Source organism: Pristiophorus japonicus, unplaced genomic scaffold (genome assembly GCF_044704955.1).
Source record: "Pristiophorus japonicus isolate sPriJap1 unplaced genomic scaffold, sPriJap1.hap1 HAP1_SCAFFOLD_504, whole genome shotgun sequence".
In the NCBI taxonomy this organism is placed as follows: domain Eukaryota; kingdom Metazoa; phylum Chordata; class Chondrichthyes; family Pristiophoridae; genus Pristiophorus; species Pristiophorus japonicus.
In genome coordinates, this window is record NW_027254410.1 from 260,900 (window position 1) to 275,238 (window position 14,339).

Consider the following 14,339-nt stretch of genomic DNA (forward strand, 5'->3'; position numbering starts at 1 on the left):
CCCCCACTCTCCACAATACCGGAAGGTCGTGTTTAATGTTGTGGGGTGTTAAGCGCCTGAGTAACCGAAGAGGCATCTAACTGCTCCGCCTCCGATCCTAACGTTGCCACGTGAACCACATGGGTTCGAGGCTCCGAAGTCAGAGAAGACAAAGGAGCTGTGGAAGGGAACCGTGGGCATACTCCCTGTCCCTTAATCCCCTTTTCAACTCTCAGACCCAGGGAATCCTCCGAATACCACACAGCTTTGTCGATTGCTGTCTCCGTGGGCAACCTAAGACCACCATCTGCTGCAGCTTAGATATCCTTTCTCTAGATCTTGATTACGCTTCTGTTCATCAGCAAGATGCTGATCCAGTGTCAGAACATTCCTGGCTGCCCCGAGTGCCTGAAATCACCAATTCTCTACTTCTTTACTCACTGCTGTTACCTGCTCTCTGAGTTCTGAGACTTCCCTATCTCGAGCCTCAGCCTGTTCTCCTAACGTTTGAATCCCCAGCATGAGACACTGCATCACTAACGCTTTTCTCTTTTTACCACTTTTTAACCCAAACACTTTAATCTTTTTTAACTGGACACTCTTCACTAAGGACTGCCGTGTCTCTCTCCATCCTCCTGTCATTGTTTCCTGTCTTATCCCATAGGTTCCCCCTTTCGACTCAATCCACTCATTAAGAAATGGCTGGAGCTCAACTGAAATATCCCCTGAGCCTCCCATTACTAACTGAAGGTTCCTTTCATCACGACAACTAAGAGAATGCTCACCCATCGAACTGATGTGTGGGAAACACTTCTTCCAACAACTCAGCCAACTTTCTGCTTCATGTCGGGGACTTCGAATAAGCTAACGAACTTTTGAAAATCACGTCGGGGTCACCAAAATGTTGCAAACGGCTGTCTTGCTCTTTTTGCTTCGTTGATTTTACCGTCGAATTGCCCGCACACACTCCGTTGTAGTAAAGGCAGGATCGGGTCTTTTATTTAAACATTCATACTAAACAAACCAAGTATGAAAGTTACTGAGAACACTTCACAAAGGCAGCTTGCTTCGATTTCCGTGGCTGCTTGAGACACACACCTTCCGAATGTCCAGTGTCTCTGCTGTCTATGTCTCTACAGTCCATAAATGTCTCATCTTTACACTGAAAAAGCCTTTGAACTCTTATTCGTTCCATTTAGACAATCCTGACTAACTGCTTTCTGAATCTTTTAACAGACAGACTTAATATTGCTTGTTTAACCTGCAGATGTCATTAAATAGTAACAAGGTTACACTCAAATGCTGAACATACAGACATCATCAAATCGTTTTGTCCTGAGTTTCCATTATTCCCACCGTAAAAAGGTACCCAAATATTTAACATCCAGACAATGACCAGTTACTCATCTCACTGGCTGGAAGGCACCACATTGTCCAACAGTCTCTTTACCATCCAAACTTCAATCTTCCTGTTATTTAATCCAAACTTCAGACTGCATGCTGAAGCAAAGAGTTCAGCAATGCGGGACTGTGCTAACACAGAGCACAGGATTTGACAACTAGACTTGTAGATCAAGCATCAATGACAAAGGCAACAAAACTGCCCACCAGCACCAGGTGTCTTTCACTTGTTTGTCCCAAATTATTAGCAGCTGCGACAGCACACATTCAGTTTCCAACGAGATTTAACTCAGATCGCTGGATTCATGTCCAGAGTGCTCACCATTACACCATGGAACCAACGATGCCAAATTCTTTGAAACATTTCTCCAAAACAAGATCATCTCCAACATTACACTTTGGCTCGGCCTTTTCTCATCCACACCGTCAGTTTCCCCACTTTACGCTCTGCTAATTATCGATGCAGAGCAATTCACACAGATACTGTCGAGGCTATGGGTTCTCAAGTAGCTGTTTCTGTTTCATACTGTTCATCACAGCTTGTACTTCAGTCTTGCCAGGTAAAAAGTGCATTGGCATTGCAATGCATTTATGCAAAATACTTGGCATGAAAAGAAAATGCAACTTTTTATTGATTGCAAAACATGCATTGCCTACATTTCAAAAAGCGTTGCTTTTATTCATCCTGCTGAATGCATATTGCACAGATAATCTCAGCACACATTGTGCAGGTAAATGCAGCAACAAACTAGTTTCTCCTCCGCTGATTTGTAACAGGTAACTGATGGTTGAGCACACGATTTGATAACTAGACTTGTAGATCAAGCATCAATGACAAAGGCAACAAAATTGCCCACCAGCACCAGGTGTCTTTCACTTGTTTGTCCAAAATTATTAAATTATTGACTCTCATTCAGTTAGCATTTCTTTAATTATGCAAATGAAGATCATCGGTTAATTAATGATGTTTTCCGGTGAATGCAGGATAACATTTTACAAAAAGCCCCAACGCGGGGCTCGAACCCGCGACCCTGAGATTAAGAGTTTCATGTTCTCCCAATTGATCGAGCGGGGCTTCTGCCAAATGCGGGTTTTTGTCACTGATTGCAGCCAGGCGCCTGTTGGCTCCGCCCCAGATGTTTAAACTTGCTGTCGAGGAACTGCCAGGATCTTCTTGAATGGTGGACCAGGCTCGAGCGGCCGAATGGCCGACTCCGGCTCCGAATCCTTACATGTTTATCATCTCATGACTTTTCACAGGAGAACAAACTCGCCCCTGAGCATGCATGAGGAGAAAGCTCCAGAAAATATTCCCGCCCAGCAAGCTTTCGCGTGTGAGGCGAACGTGTTAACCGCTGCACTGCGGAAACATCTCCACTTTCAGCACCAGGTCAGACGGAAATGTTAAGCGAGCAGGTGAACTGCAGAATGCCACTTTTGAAGAGTTGGTCGAGGTGTCAAACAATGAGTTTCGCTTCATGATTAAAAGCAGAAAGTGTCAGACATTGGATTTGAACCCACTCCTCCTCATGCAATTACAATCCAAGCACAGCACCTTTGACCGCTCAGCCATCCTGACTCGGTGCTGCTGTGTCTGGCCTCCTGCAGGTTGATTTTGAACTTTTGTGTCCTAACACATGAAATAAATGAGGGCAGCAGGCGTATCTCTGCCTGACACCGGGGAAACAGTGAGACAGACCTTGGTGCAAGGGTCTGGTTATTAAGACACAGTAAAGAAAATATTTATTCCGGAATTATCCCAAAGGTCAGGAACCCTGACATGATTTCGATAGCAGTGTCCTCATCTCGAGTGAGATGTGTTACCGTTGCACCACTTGCTCTGCACAACGAATATGAGATGTTTATCAATATGAACGTTCCTCAAGATAAGGGCTTTAAAATCCCCGCCCATTCCCACTCGGAGTCAGAAGCAGCGCTCACTTGCCAGTAACCGTCCGTTTTTTTGTTGAACTTTTGTTTTTATTACACGGGAAAGCATCATTACTTAACCCAATGTCATCTTTTGCACAATGAAAGAAATGCTGACTGAGGGACAGTCGATACTTCAATCATTTCTTCTGTGTTTTGCATGTTAACTGTTAAACCAGATCCCATTTTACACAATTTTTGTCGGGGATTGTTTCAAAATCTTCATTGCTGATGACACCGGGAATCTGGGGCAACTTTTGTCAAATTTAACAGCACCGGTTAATCCGACCATGCACAGAAAATAGAATCAGTAGTGAAGATAAAATCCCACGGTGCTCATTTTCAGATTCAACATCGTAGGATTTCAAATAAAGTGCAAGAATTTTGCAGTGAAAAGATTTGGAAGTGTTATTTGAATTTTTGTCTTTAATGGCGACTTTGTGGCGTCTGATTCCCGTTCATGCCTCTGCTGAATAAGAAAGGAGAGTTTGACGTTGACCAGACTGCACTGCCCCTGATATTTGTGAGCTCATCCTTTATATTCAGTGGTTTCTCACCCTTTGATGGGCTGCAGTGTAGCGGATATCACGTTGGCCTCACACGCGAAAGATCCCCGGTGGATCCGTTTTCTCTCACTGAAAGTTATCTATTTATTGAAGTGGAATAAAGAGCAATTAAGGAATAAGGGAGCCCTTTTGCCGGGAGAATAAATAGCAAATAAAAACAGCAATTGCTGGAAATCTCAGCTGGTCAGGCAGCATTTGCCAGGAGACGAAACTCACCTCGGATTGTTCCACTATAGCAACTTTAAACATAATGTCTCCGCCCGGGATTGAAACAGGGACCTTTCGCGTGCAAAGCGAACGTGATAACCACTGCACTACAGAAACCTCTGGCACAGCAGCCACAACAGAGGGGAGCTGACCAGTGAGCTCCCTCTGTGCTGATCGGGAATGTGTTGGCTCACCTTAAACAACTTCTGTCCCACACTGAAAGCTGTCAATCCTTCTCCTCCGCTGCCCTTTACAGAAATGTCACGGATCACCCAGCCACCGTGTTCACTTCCACATCCTCACAGTGGGGCCACAGAGGCTCCTACCGTCTCCCCGCGATCAGCGAACTCAAAATTAAACCCGGAACACGTGTCCAGCAACGGGCAGGAGAAACAAGAGAATCTGTAAGTTCGGTCCGTAACAGAAAGTAATGGGGTTATTCATGGTGATTACAGCAATTACTAATCGTCTCACAGACCTCACTTATTTTTATTTGACGAATTGATTGAGTATTGTTACCAGGTTGGTGCGCCGGATCTTAACCCCTCGACCACCAGGGAACAGCTATGATACATGTAGATATATTTATATATATTTATATATGACCGTGAATATCAACGGCGAGCTGCCTAGGCCTCATGGTGCAACGGTAGCGCGTCTATATTTAAGTGAGAGAAATTATTTTCTACAGTGAAACCCATTTCATCGTTTGTTCCCTTTTAAACACTAGAAACTAAGACGAGGAATAAATAGAGAAATCAAAGCACAACGATATAGGCAAGAGGAAGAGAGAAGGGGAAATAATGTACCCACCCAGAACTAATGCAGAAACCCCTCTGCTGCGCTCGGGGTGGCCACCCACAGTCTGGATACACTAACGTCCGAACAGCTCATTGACTGTTGGAGTGGGATCGTGCGGCGCTTCAGAAGACAGGTCGAAAAAGCAAAGTCACTGATTCGGTCTCATGTGCTCCGGCTACAAAGAATAGATACACACAATAACATGCTTTTATAATTGTTACACTTTATCGCCATTCTTGTCAAGCAGTTGTTTCGTTGGTCCAGGGATATGATTCTCACTTCAGGGTTGTTAATGGCAATTTGCGAGAGATTCCACGTTTCAATACCGAATGAGACCTTTCAATTTGCATAGAACTTATGCAAACAAGTGTTATGTATGTAAACCTGTAAATACCTTGTTTAACCACCAGAGGGCTCATCCCCTGGAGTCCCAAGAGATCCCACAATCCCTTGGGAGCACTTGTACTTAAGGAGGCCTCACAGGCTGGAGAAGCACTCTGGAGACCTGCAATAAAAGACAAAGGTCACAAATTACTTTGAGCTCTTTAGTCATGCAATATAACTGGCGATGAGATACAGATGACGAACCCCACCGCAACGATGCAGAGACCAATGGGCATCCTGGAGAAATTTTCGGAGGAAGATGATTGGGAAACCTTAGTGGAGCGACTCGACCAATACTTCGTGGCCAGCGAGCTGGAAGGAGAAGCGAATGCTGCCAAAGGAAGGGCGATTCACCTCACTGTTTGCGGGGCATCATCTTATGGCCTCATACAAAAGCTGCTTGCTCCAGCGAAACGCACAGAGAAATCGTATGTTGATTTGTGCACACTGGTCCGTGAGCATCTTAACCTGAAGGAAAGCGTTCTGATGGCGAGGTTCCGGTTCTACATGTACAAAAGTTCTGAAGGCCAGGAAGTGGCGAGCTATGTCGTCGAGCAAAGACACCTTGCAGGCATTTGGAATTTGAAGGACATTTGGAGCACATGCTCAGGGACTTCTTTGTACTTGGCATTGGTCATGAAGTAATACTTCGTAAACTAATTTTGACAGTCGACACCCCAACCTTGAGTAAAGCTATAGCGATAGCCCAAGCGTTTATCGCCACCAGTGACAATACCAATCAAATCTCTCAGCACACGAGTGCTGTACAAGTACTGTGAACAAAGTAATGTTGTTTTCAAATCGTTACGTACAGGGCAGGCCTCACATGCCTGCAGCTGTACCTTTGCAGATGTCTCAGAGTCCATCATCAAGGGTGATGAATGCTACGCCATTAACATCTTGTTGGCGCTGCGGGGGTGATCATCGTTTCCATTCATGCCGCTTCAAGGGATACGTTTGCAAGGGCTGTGGAACAATGGGACACCTGCAACGAATGTGCAGGCAAGCTGCAAACCCTGCAAATCCTGCAAACCACTATGTTGCAGAGGAGGGCAGATGCACGGCAGATCACAACGAACCAGAGCATCAGACTGAGGAGGTAGAGGTATATGGGGTGCATACATTTACCACAAAGTGCCCCCGATAATGTTTAAGGTTGAATTAAATGGACTCCCGGTATCAATGGAGCGAGACATGGGCGCGAGCCAGTCCATTATGAGCAGAAAGACTTGATAAATTGTGGTGCAGCAAGGCCTCAAGGCCAGTCCTGACTCCCATTCGCACTAAACTGAGAACTTACACAAATGAACTGATTCCGTAATCGGCAGTTATACTGTAAAGGTCTCCTACGATGGAGCGATACACAAGTTACCACTCTGGGTGGTACCGGGCGATGGCCCCACGCTGCTCGGCAGGAGCTGGCTGGGGAATATACGCTGGAACTGGAACGATATCCGTGTGCTCTCGCCCGTCGACAACATTTCGTCTGCCCAGGTCTTAAACAAATTCCCCTCGTTGTTCGAACCAGGCATCATGAAGTTACAAGCAGCAAAAGTGCAGATCCACCTAATTCCCCGGGGCGCGACCTATCCATGACAAAGCGAGAGCAGTACCGTACACGATGAGAGAGAGGATGGAGATCGAGCTGGACAGGCTGCAACGAGAGGGCATCATTTTGCCGATCGAATTCAACGAGCGGACCAGTCCGATTGTTCCAGTCCTCAAGGGAGAGGGCACCGTCATATTCTGTGGTGATTACAAAGTAATTATCAAATGTTTCTCCCTTCAGGATCAATACCCACTACCAAAGGCAGACAACCTTTTTGCGACGCTGGCGGAGGAAAGACGATCACGAAGCTGGACTTGACCTCAGCCTACATGACGCAGGAGCTGGAGGAATCATTGAAGGGCCTCACCTGCATCAACACGCACAAAGATCTCTTCATTCACAACAGATGCCCATTTGGGATTCGATCAGGCGCGGCAATATTCCAGAGAAACATGGAAAGCTTACTGAATTCGGTCCCACGCACCGTGGTCTTCCAGGACAACATCATGGTTACAGGTCGGGACACAGATGAGCATCTGCAGAACCTAGAGGAGGTTCTTAGTCGGCTTAATCGCGTGGGGCAAAGGTTAAAATGCTCGAAGTGCGTTGTCCTGGCGCCTGAAGTGGAGTTCCTGTGGAGAAGAATTGCGGCGGACGGCATCAGGCCCACCGATTCGTAGATGGAGGCAATCGACAACGCACCTAGGCCACAGAACCTGACGGAGCTGCGGTCATTTCCAGGACTCCTGAACTACTTTCGTATCTTCTTACCGGGTCTCAGATCACTGTTCGAACCACTGCACGCTTTACTGCATAAAGAAAACGAATAGGTATGGGGTAAAAGCCAAGAAAATGCCGTTGTAAAAGCTCGAAAACTGTTATACTCAACCAAATTGCTTGTGCTGTATGATGCATGTAAGCGTTTGATGCTAGCATGTGATGCGTCGTCATACGATGTTGAGTGTGTATTGCATCAAGCTCATGAATCTGGGAAATTGCAACTGGTTGCTTATACATCCAGGAGTCTGTCTAAGGCTGAGAGGGCCTACAGCATGATCAAAAAAGAAGTGTTAGCATGTGTTTATGGAGTAAAAAAAATGCACCAATATCTGTTTGGGCTCAAATTTGAATTGGAAACTGACCATAAGCCACTTTTATCCCTCTTTTCTGAAAGTAAGGGGATAAATACAGATGCATCGGTCCGCATCCAGAGATGGGCGCCCACATTGTCTGCATACAACTACGCCATCCGCCACAGACCAGGCACAGAAAACTGTGCCGATGCTCTCAGTAGGCTGCCATTGCCCACCACAGGGGTGGAGATGGCACAGACCCCAGATTTAGTTATGGTAATGGAAGCATTCGAGAGTGAGCAATCACCTGTTACCGCCCGACAGATTAGAACCTAGATGAGCCAGGATCCCTCATTGTCCTTAGTAAAAAACGGTGTGCTCCACGGGAGTTGGTCTAGTGTTCCGTTCGAGATGCAGGAAGAAATAAAGCCGTACCAGCGGCGCAGAGATAAAATGTCCATACAGGCAGACTGTATCAAGTAGTGGTGCCAAAAAAGGGCAGGGACACTTTCATTAGTGATCTCCACAGTACCCACCCAGGCATTGTAATGACGAAAGCGATAGCCAGATCACACATGTGGTGGCCCGGTATCGATGCGGAATTAGAGTCCTGCGTTCACAGATGTAATACATGCTCGCAGTTAAGCAATGTACCCAGGGAGGCGCTGCTAAGTTTTTGGTCTTGGCCCTCCAAACCGTGGTCTAGGGCACATGTCGACTATGCAGGCCCGTTCTTGGGTAAAATGTTCCTTGTGGTTGTAGATGCGTACTCCTAGTGGATTGAATGTGAGATGATGTCCGCTGCCACCACTGAAAGCTTGCGGATCATGTTTGCCATGCACGGCCTACCTAACGTTCTTGTCAGTGACAATGGGCTGTGCTTCACCAGTGCTGAGTTCAAAGAGTTCATGACACGCAATGGGATCAAACATGTCACATCTGCCCCGTTTAAACCAACATCCAATGGTCAGACAGAGAGAACAGTGCAGCAATCAAGCAGAGCTTGAAGAGGGTAACTGTGGGCTCACTGCAGTGTCACCTATCCCGAGTCCTGCTTAGTTACCGCACAAGACCCCACTCGCTCACTGGCGTTCCCTCCGTGGAACTGCTCATGAAAAGGGCACTTAAGACAAGGCTCTCGTTAGACCACCCTGATCTACTCAAACAGGTGGAGAGCAGGTGGCTTCAAGAGAATACATATCATGATCAAGCAAATGTGCCACGCGAAATCGAGATTAATTATCCTGTATTTATGTTGAACTATGGACAAGGTCCAAAGTTGCTTCCCAGCACTGTCGTGGCCAAAGAGGGGAGTAGGGTGTTCCTGGTCAAACTTTCATATGGACTCACCTGCAGGAAACACTTGGACCAAACCAAACTCAGATTCACGGACTATCCAGAACAAACCACAATAGACTCTACCTTTTTCGCTCCTCCAACACACACACAAGTGGCACTCAACCCAGCGGTTGACCACGAAGCAGAACCCATCACCCGCAGCAGCCCAGCAGGACTCACCACGCCCAGCAGACCAGCGAGGGCCCAACAAATGACTCACCAAAACCAGCATTTGCACCGAGAAGTTCAACCAGGGAAAGGAAGGCCACAGAAAGACTCAAATTGTAAATAGTTACACTACTGACTTTGGGGAGGCTGGGGGGAGCGGTGCGGGGGGAGTGTTGTTACATATATAAACCTGTAAATGCCTTGTTTAACCATCAGAGGGCTCATCCACTGGTGTTCCAAGGGATCCCACGATCCCTTGGGAGCACCTGTGCACCAGGAGTCCTCATAGGTTGGATAGGCACACTGGAGACTTGTAATAAAGGACGACGGTCACACCTTACTTTGAGTTTGCAGTATCTGGTCAGATTCTTTATTCAAGACATAACACTCTGTATTTAGGAGACTGGTTTAAAATGTTTATTGCTCATGTGACAAGGAATCTGGGGCGACTTTTGTCCAATTTATTTCACAGCAAAAATAGTCTCAAAAATCACGTTCCGCCCGGGATCCTTTCGCGTGTGAAGCGAACGTGATAACAACGACGCTACGGAAACACTGCGGTTCAAATGATGTTAGGAACATAACCAGATTTTTAAACTTGCTGTCGAAGAACTGCCAGGATCTTCTTGAATAGTGGACCAGGCTTGAGGGGCCGAATGGCCTACTCCGGCCCCTAATCCTTCCATGCTTATGATCTTATGACCTTTCACAGGAGAACAAACTCTTCCCTGAGCATGCATGAGGAGAAAGCTACAGAAAACATTCCCGCCCAGTGAGGTTTCACTTGTGAGGCAAACATGTTAACCGCGACACTGCGGAAACATCTCCACTTTCAGCACCAGGTCAGACGGAAATGTGAAGCGAGCAGGTGAACTGCTGAATCCCAGTTTTTTGGAGTGAGTTGTGGTGTCAAAAAATGAGTTTCACTTAATTATAAAAAGTAAGAAATGTCAGATTCAAATCCACATCTCCAGAGGAGACTGCGAACGGAACACAGCACCTGAGACCGCTCGGCCATCCTGACTATTCAGTGCTGGGTGTGGCCACCTGCAGGGTGATTTTGAACTGTTGTGTCCTGTCACATGAAATAAATGAGGACAGCAGGCGTATCTCTGCCTGACACCGGGGAAACAGTGAGACAGACCTTGGAGCAAGGGTCTGGGTATTGCCAAACAGCAAAGAAAATATTAATTCTGGAAGAACAATTTCCAAAAATACAGTAGCCCTGACGTGATTTGAACACGCAACCTTCTGAGCTGGAGTCAGACACGCTACCATTGCGCCACGAGCTCTAGACCAAAAGCATGGGATGTTCATCGATATGAAGGTTTCACAATACAAGTGGCTTTAAAATCCCTGCCTATTCCCACCAAGTGTCAGAAGCAACACTCACCTGCCAGTCACTGTATGTTTTTTTCTGAAACATTTGTGCTGCTTTCACGGGAAAGCATCATTATTTAACCCCTCACCTTCTTTTGCACAATGAAAGAAATGCTAACTGAGGGACAGTCGGATACTTCAATCATTTGTCCTGTGCTTTGGGGAGCGGGCAGGGAAGTGGACCCGAGTCCATGATCGGATCGGCCATGATCGTATTAAATGGCGGAGCAGGTTCGAGGGGCGTATGGCCGATTCCTGCATCTATTTCTTATGTTCTTATGTTCTTCTGCATATTAACCCATTTTACACACTGTATTTTAGGATTCTGGTTCAAAACCTTCATTGCCGATAACACCAGGAATCTGGGGCAACTTTTGTCAAATTTAACAGCACCGGTTATTCCTACCGTGCACAGAAAATAGAATCAGCAGTGAGGATAAAATCCCAATTCAGTAGGATTTCAAATAAAGTGAAAGAATTTTACAGTGAAAAGATTTGGAAGTGTTACTTGTATTTGTGTCTTTAATTAAACTTTGTGGCGTCTGACTCCCGTTCATGCCACTGCTGAATAAGAAAGGAGGGTTTGACGTTGACCAGACTGCACTGCCCCTGATATTTGTGAGCTCATCCTTTATATTCAGTGGTTTCTCGCCCTTTGATGGGCTGCAGTGTAGCGGATATCACGTTGGCCTCACACACGAAAGATCCCCGGTGGATCTGTTTTCTCTCACTCAAAGTTATCTATTTATTGAAGTGGAATAAAGAGCAATGAAGGAATAATGGAGCCCTTTTGCCAGGAGAATAAATAGCAAATAAAAACAGCAAATGCTGGAAATCTCAGCAGATCAGGCAGCATTTGCCAGGAGAATAAACTCGCCTTTAATTGTTCCTCTATAGCAACTTTAAACATAAAGTTCGTGGCCAGGATTGAACCAGGGCCCTGTCTCATGTAAAGAAAACGTGATAACCACTGTACTGCAGAAACCTCTGGCACAGCAACCGCAACAAAGGGGCGCTGACCAGTGAGCTCCCTCTGTGCTGATCGGGAATGTGTTGGCTCATCTGAAACAAATTCTGTCCCACACTGAAAGTTACAATCCTTCTCCCCCGCTGCCCTTTACAGAAATGTCATGGATCACCCAGCCACCGTATTCACTTCCACATCCTCACAGTGGGGCCACAGAGGCTCCGATCGTCTCCCCGCGATCAGCGAACTCACACAGTTTGTAAAATTAAACCCGGAACACGTGCCCGGCAAAAGGCAGGAGAAGCCAGATAGTCTGTAAGCTCGGTCTATCACAGAAAGTACAGGTATTCATGGTGATTACAGCAATTATTAATTCTTTGAGGATGTAATGAACAGGGTGGATAAAGGGGAACCCGTGGATGTGATGTATTTTGACTTCGAGAAGGCATTTTTACAAGGTGCCACATAAAAGGTTACTGCACAAGATAAAAGTTCACGGGGTTGGCGGTAATAAATTAGCATGGATGGAGGATTGGCTAACTAACAGAATACAGAGAGTCGGGATAAATGGTTTATTCTCGGTTTGACAATCAGTAATTAGTTGGATGCCGCAGGGATCGATGCTGGGGCCCCAACTATTTACAATCTATATGAATGACTTGGGAAAAGGGATCGAGTGTAACATTGCCAAGTATGCTGATGATACAAAGAGGGGAGGAAAAGCAATGTGTGAGGAGGATACAAAAAATCATCAAAAGGACATAAACAGGCTAAGTGAGTGAGCAAAAATTTGGCAGATGGAATACAATGTTGGAAAGTGTGAGGTTATGAACATTGGCAGAAAAAATCAAAGAGCAAGTTATTATTTAAGTGGAGAAAGATTGAAAAGTGCTGCAGTACAGTGGGACCTGGGGTAATTTTGCATGAAACACAAAAGGTTAGTATGCAGGTACAGCAAGTGATAAGAACATAACATAAGAAATAGGAGCAGGAGTAGGCTATACGGCCCCTCGAGCCTGCTCCTCCATTTAATATGATCATGGCTGATCCGAACATGGGCTCAGGTCCACTTCTCTGCCCGCTCCCCATAACCGCTTATTCCCTTATCAGTTAAGAAACTGTCTATCTCTGTCTTAAATTAAATTTATGATCAGGAAAGCCAATGGAATCTTGGCCTTTATTGCAAAGGGGATGGAGTATAAAAGCAGGGAAGTCTTGCTGCAGTTATACAGGGTATTGGTGAGGCCACACCTGGAATACTGCGTGCAGTTTTGGTTTCCATATTTACGAAAGGATATACTTGCTTTGGAGGCAGTTCAGAGAAGATTCACTAGGTTGATTCCGGAGATGAGGGGGCTGACTTATGAGGAAAGGTTGAGTAGGTTGGGCCTCTACTCATTGGAATTCAGAAGAATGAGAGGTGACCTTAACGAAACGTATAAGATTATGAGGGTGCTTGACAAGATGGATGCAGAGAGGATGTTTCCACTGATCGGGGAGACTAGAACTAGGAGGCATGATCTTAGAATAAGGGGCCGCCCATTGAAAACTGAGATGAGGAGAAATTTCTTCTCTCAGAGGGTTGTAAATCTGTGGAATTCGCTGCCCCAGAGAGCTGTGGAAGCTGGGTCGTTGAATAAATTTAAGACAGATATAGACAATTTCTTAAACGATAAGGCAATAAGGGGTTATGTGGAGCGGGCAGGTAAGTGGACCCAGTCCATGATCGGAGCAGCCATGATCGTATTAAATGGCGGAGCAGGCTCGAGGGGCCGTATGGCCAATTCCTGCTCCAATTTCTTATGTTCTTATGTTCTTATGTCCCTTTGTTCCTCTACACTTCTCAGTGTCCTACCATTTAATGTGTATTCCCTTTCCTTGTTAGCCCTCCCAAAATGTATGACCTCACACTTCTCCAGATTAAACTCCATTTGCCACTGTTCTGCCCACCTGACCAGTTGATTGATTTCCTCCTGCATTCCGTAGCTTTCTTCTTCATTATCAACCACACCGCAGATTTTAGTATCAACTGCAAACTTCTTAATCATAACCCCTATATTCAAGTGTAGATCATTGATGTAAATCACAAAAAGCAAGGGCCCTAGTACTGAGCCCTGTGGAACCCCACTGGAAACATCTTTCCAGTCTCAAAAACACCCACCAACCATTACCCTTTGCTTCATACCTCCGAGCCAGTTTTGGATCCAACTTGCCACTTTGCCCTGGATTCCATGGGCTTTTACTTTTGTGACAAGTCTGCCATGTGGGACCTTATCAAAAGCTTTGCTACAATCCGTACACACTACATCATATGCTTTGCCTTCATCGACCCTCCTGGTTACCTCCCCAAAAAATTCAATCAAGTTAGTCAGACACGACCTTCCCTTAACAAATCCGTACTGACTGTCGTTGATTAATTCGTGTCTTTCTAAGTGAAGATTTATCCTGTCCTTTAGGTTTTTTCCAATAATTTACCCACCACCGAGGTTAGGCTGACTGGCCTGTAATTACTCGGTCTCTCCCTTTCTTCCTTCTTAAACAAAGGTACAACGTTAGCAGCCCTCCAGTCCTCTGGCACCACACCTGAAGCCAGAGAG

The 14,339-nt window shown here is 45.9% G+C and overlaps 2 non-coding genes across 2 annotated transcripts; both read right to left on the minus strand.

Moving 5' to 3' along the window:
• Window positions 1-4,126: 4,126 nt before the first annotated feature.
• Window positions 4,127-4,199, minus strand: trnaa-ugc (transfer RNA alanine (anticodon UGC)). Its single transcript has one exon. It is a non-coding gene; the product is annotated as a tRNA-Ala (tRNA).
• A 6,416-nt stretch (window positions 4,200-10,615) lies between these two features.
• Window positions 10,616-10,686, minus strand: trnaw-cca (transfer RNA tryptophan (anticodon CCA)). Its single transcript has one exon. It is a non-coding gene; the product is annotated as a tRNA-Trp (tRNA).
• Between the last annotated feature and the right edge of the window lie 3,653 nt (window positions 10,687-14,339).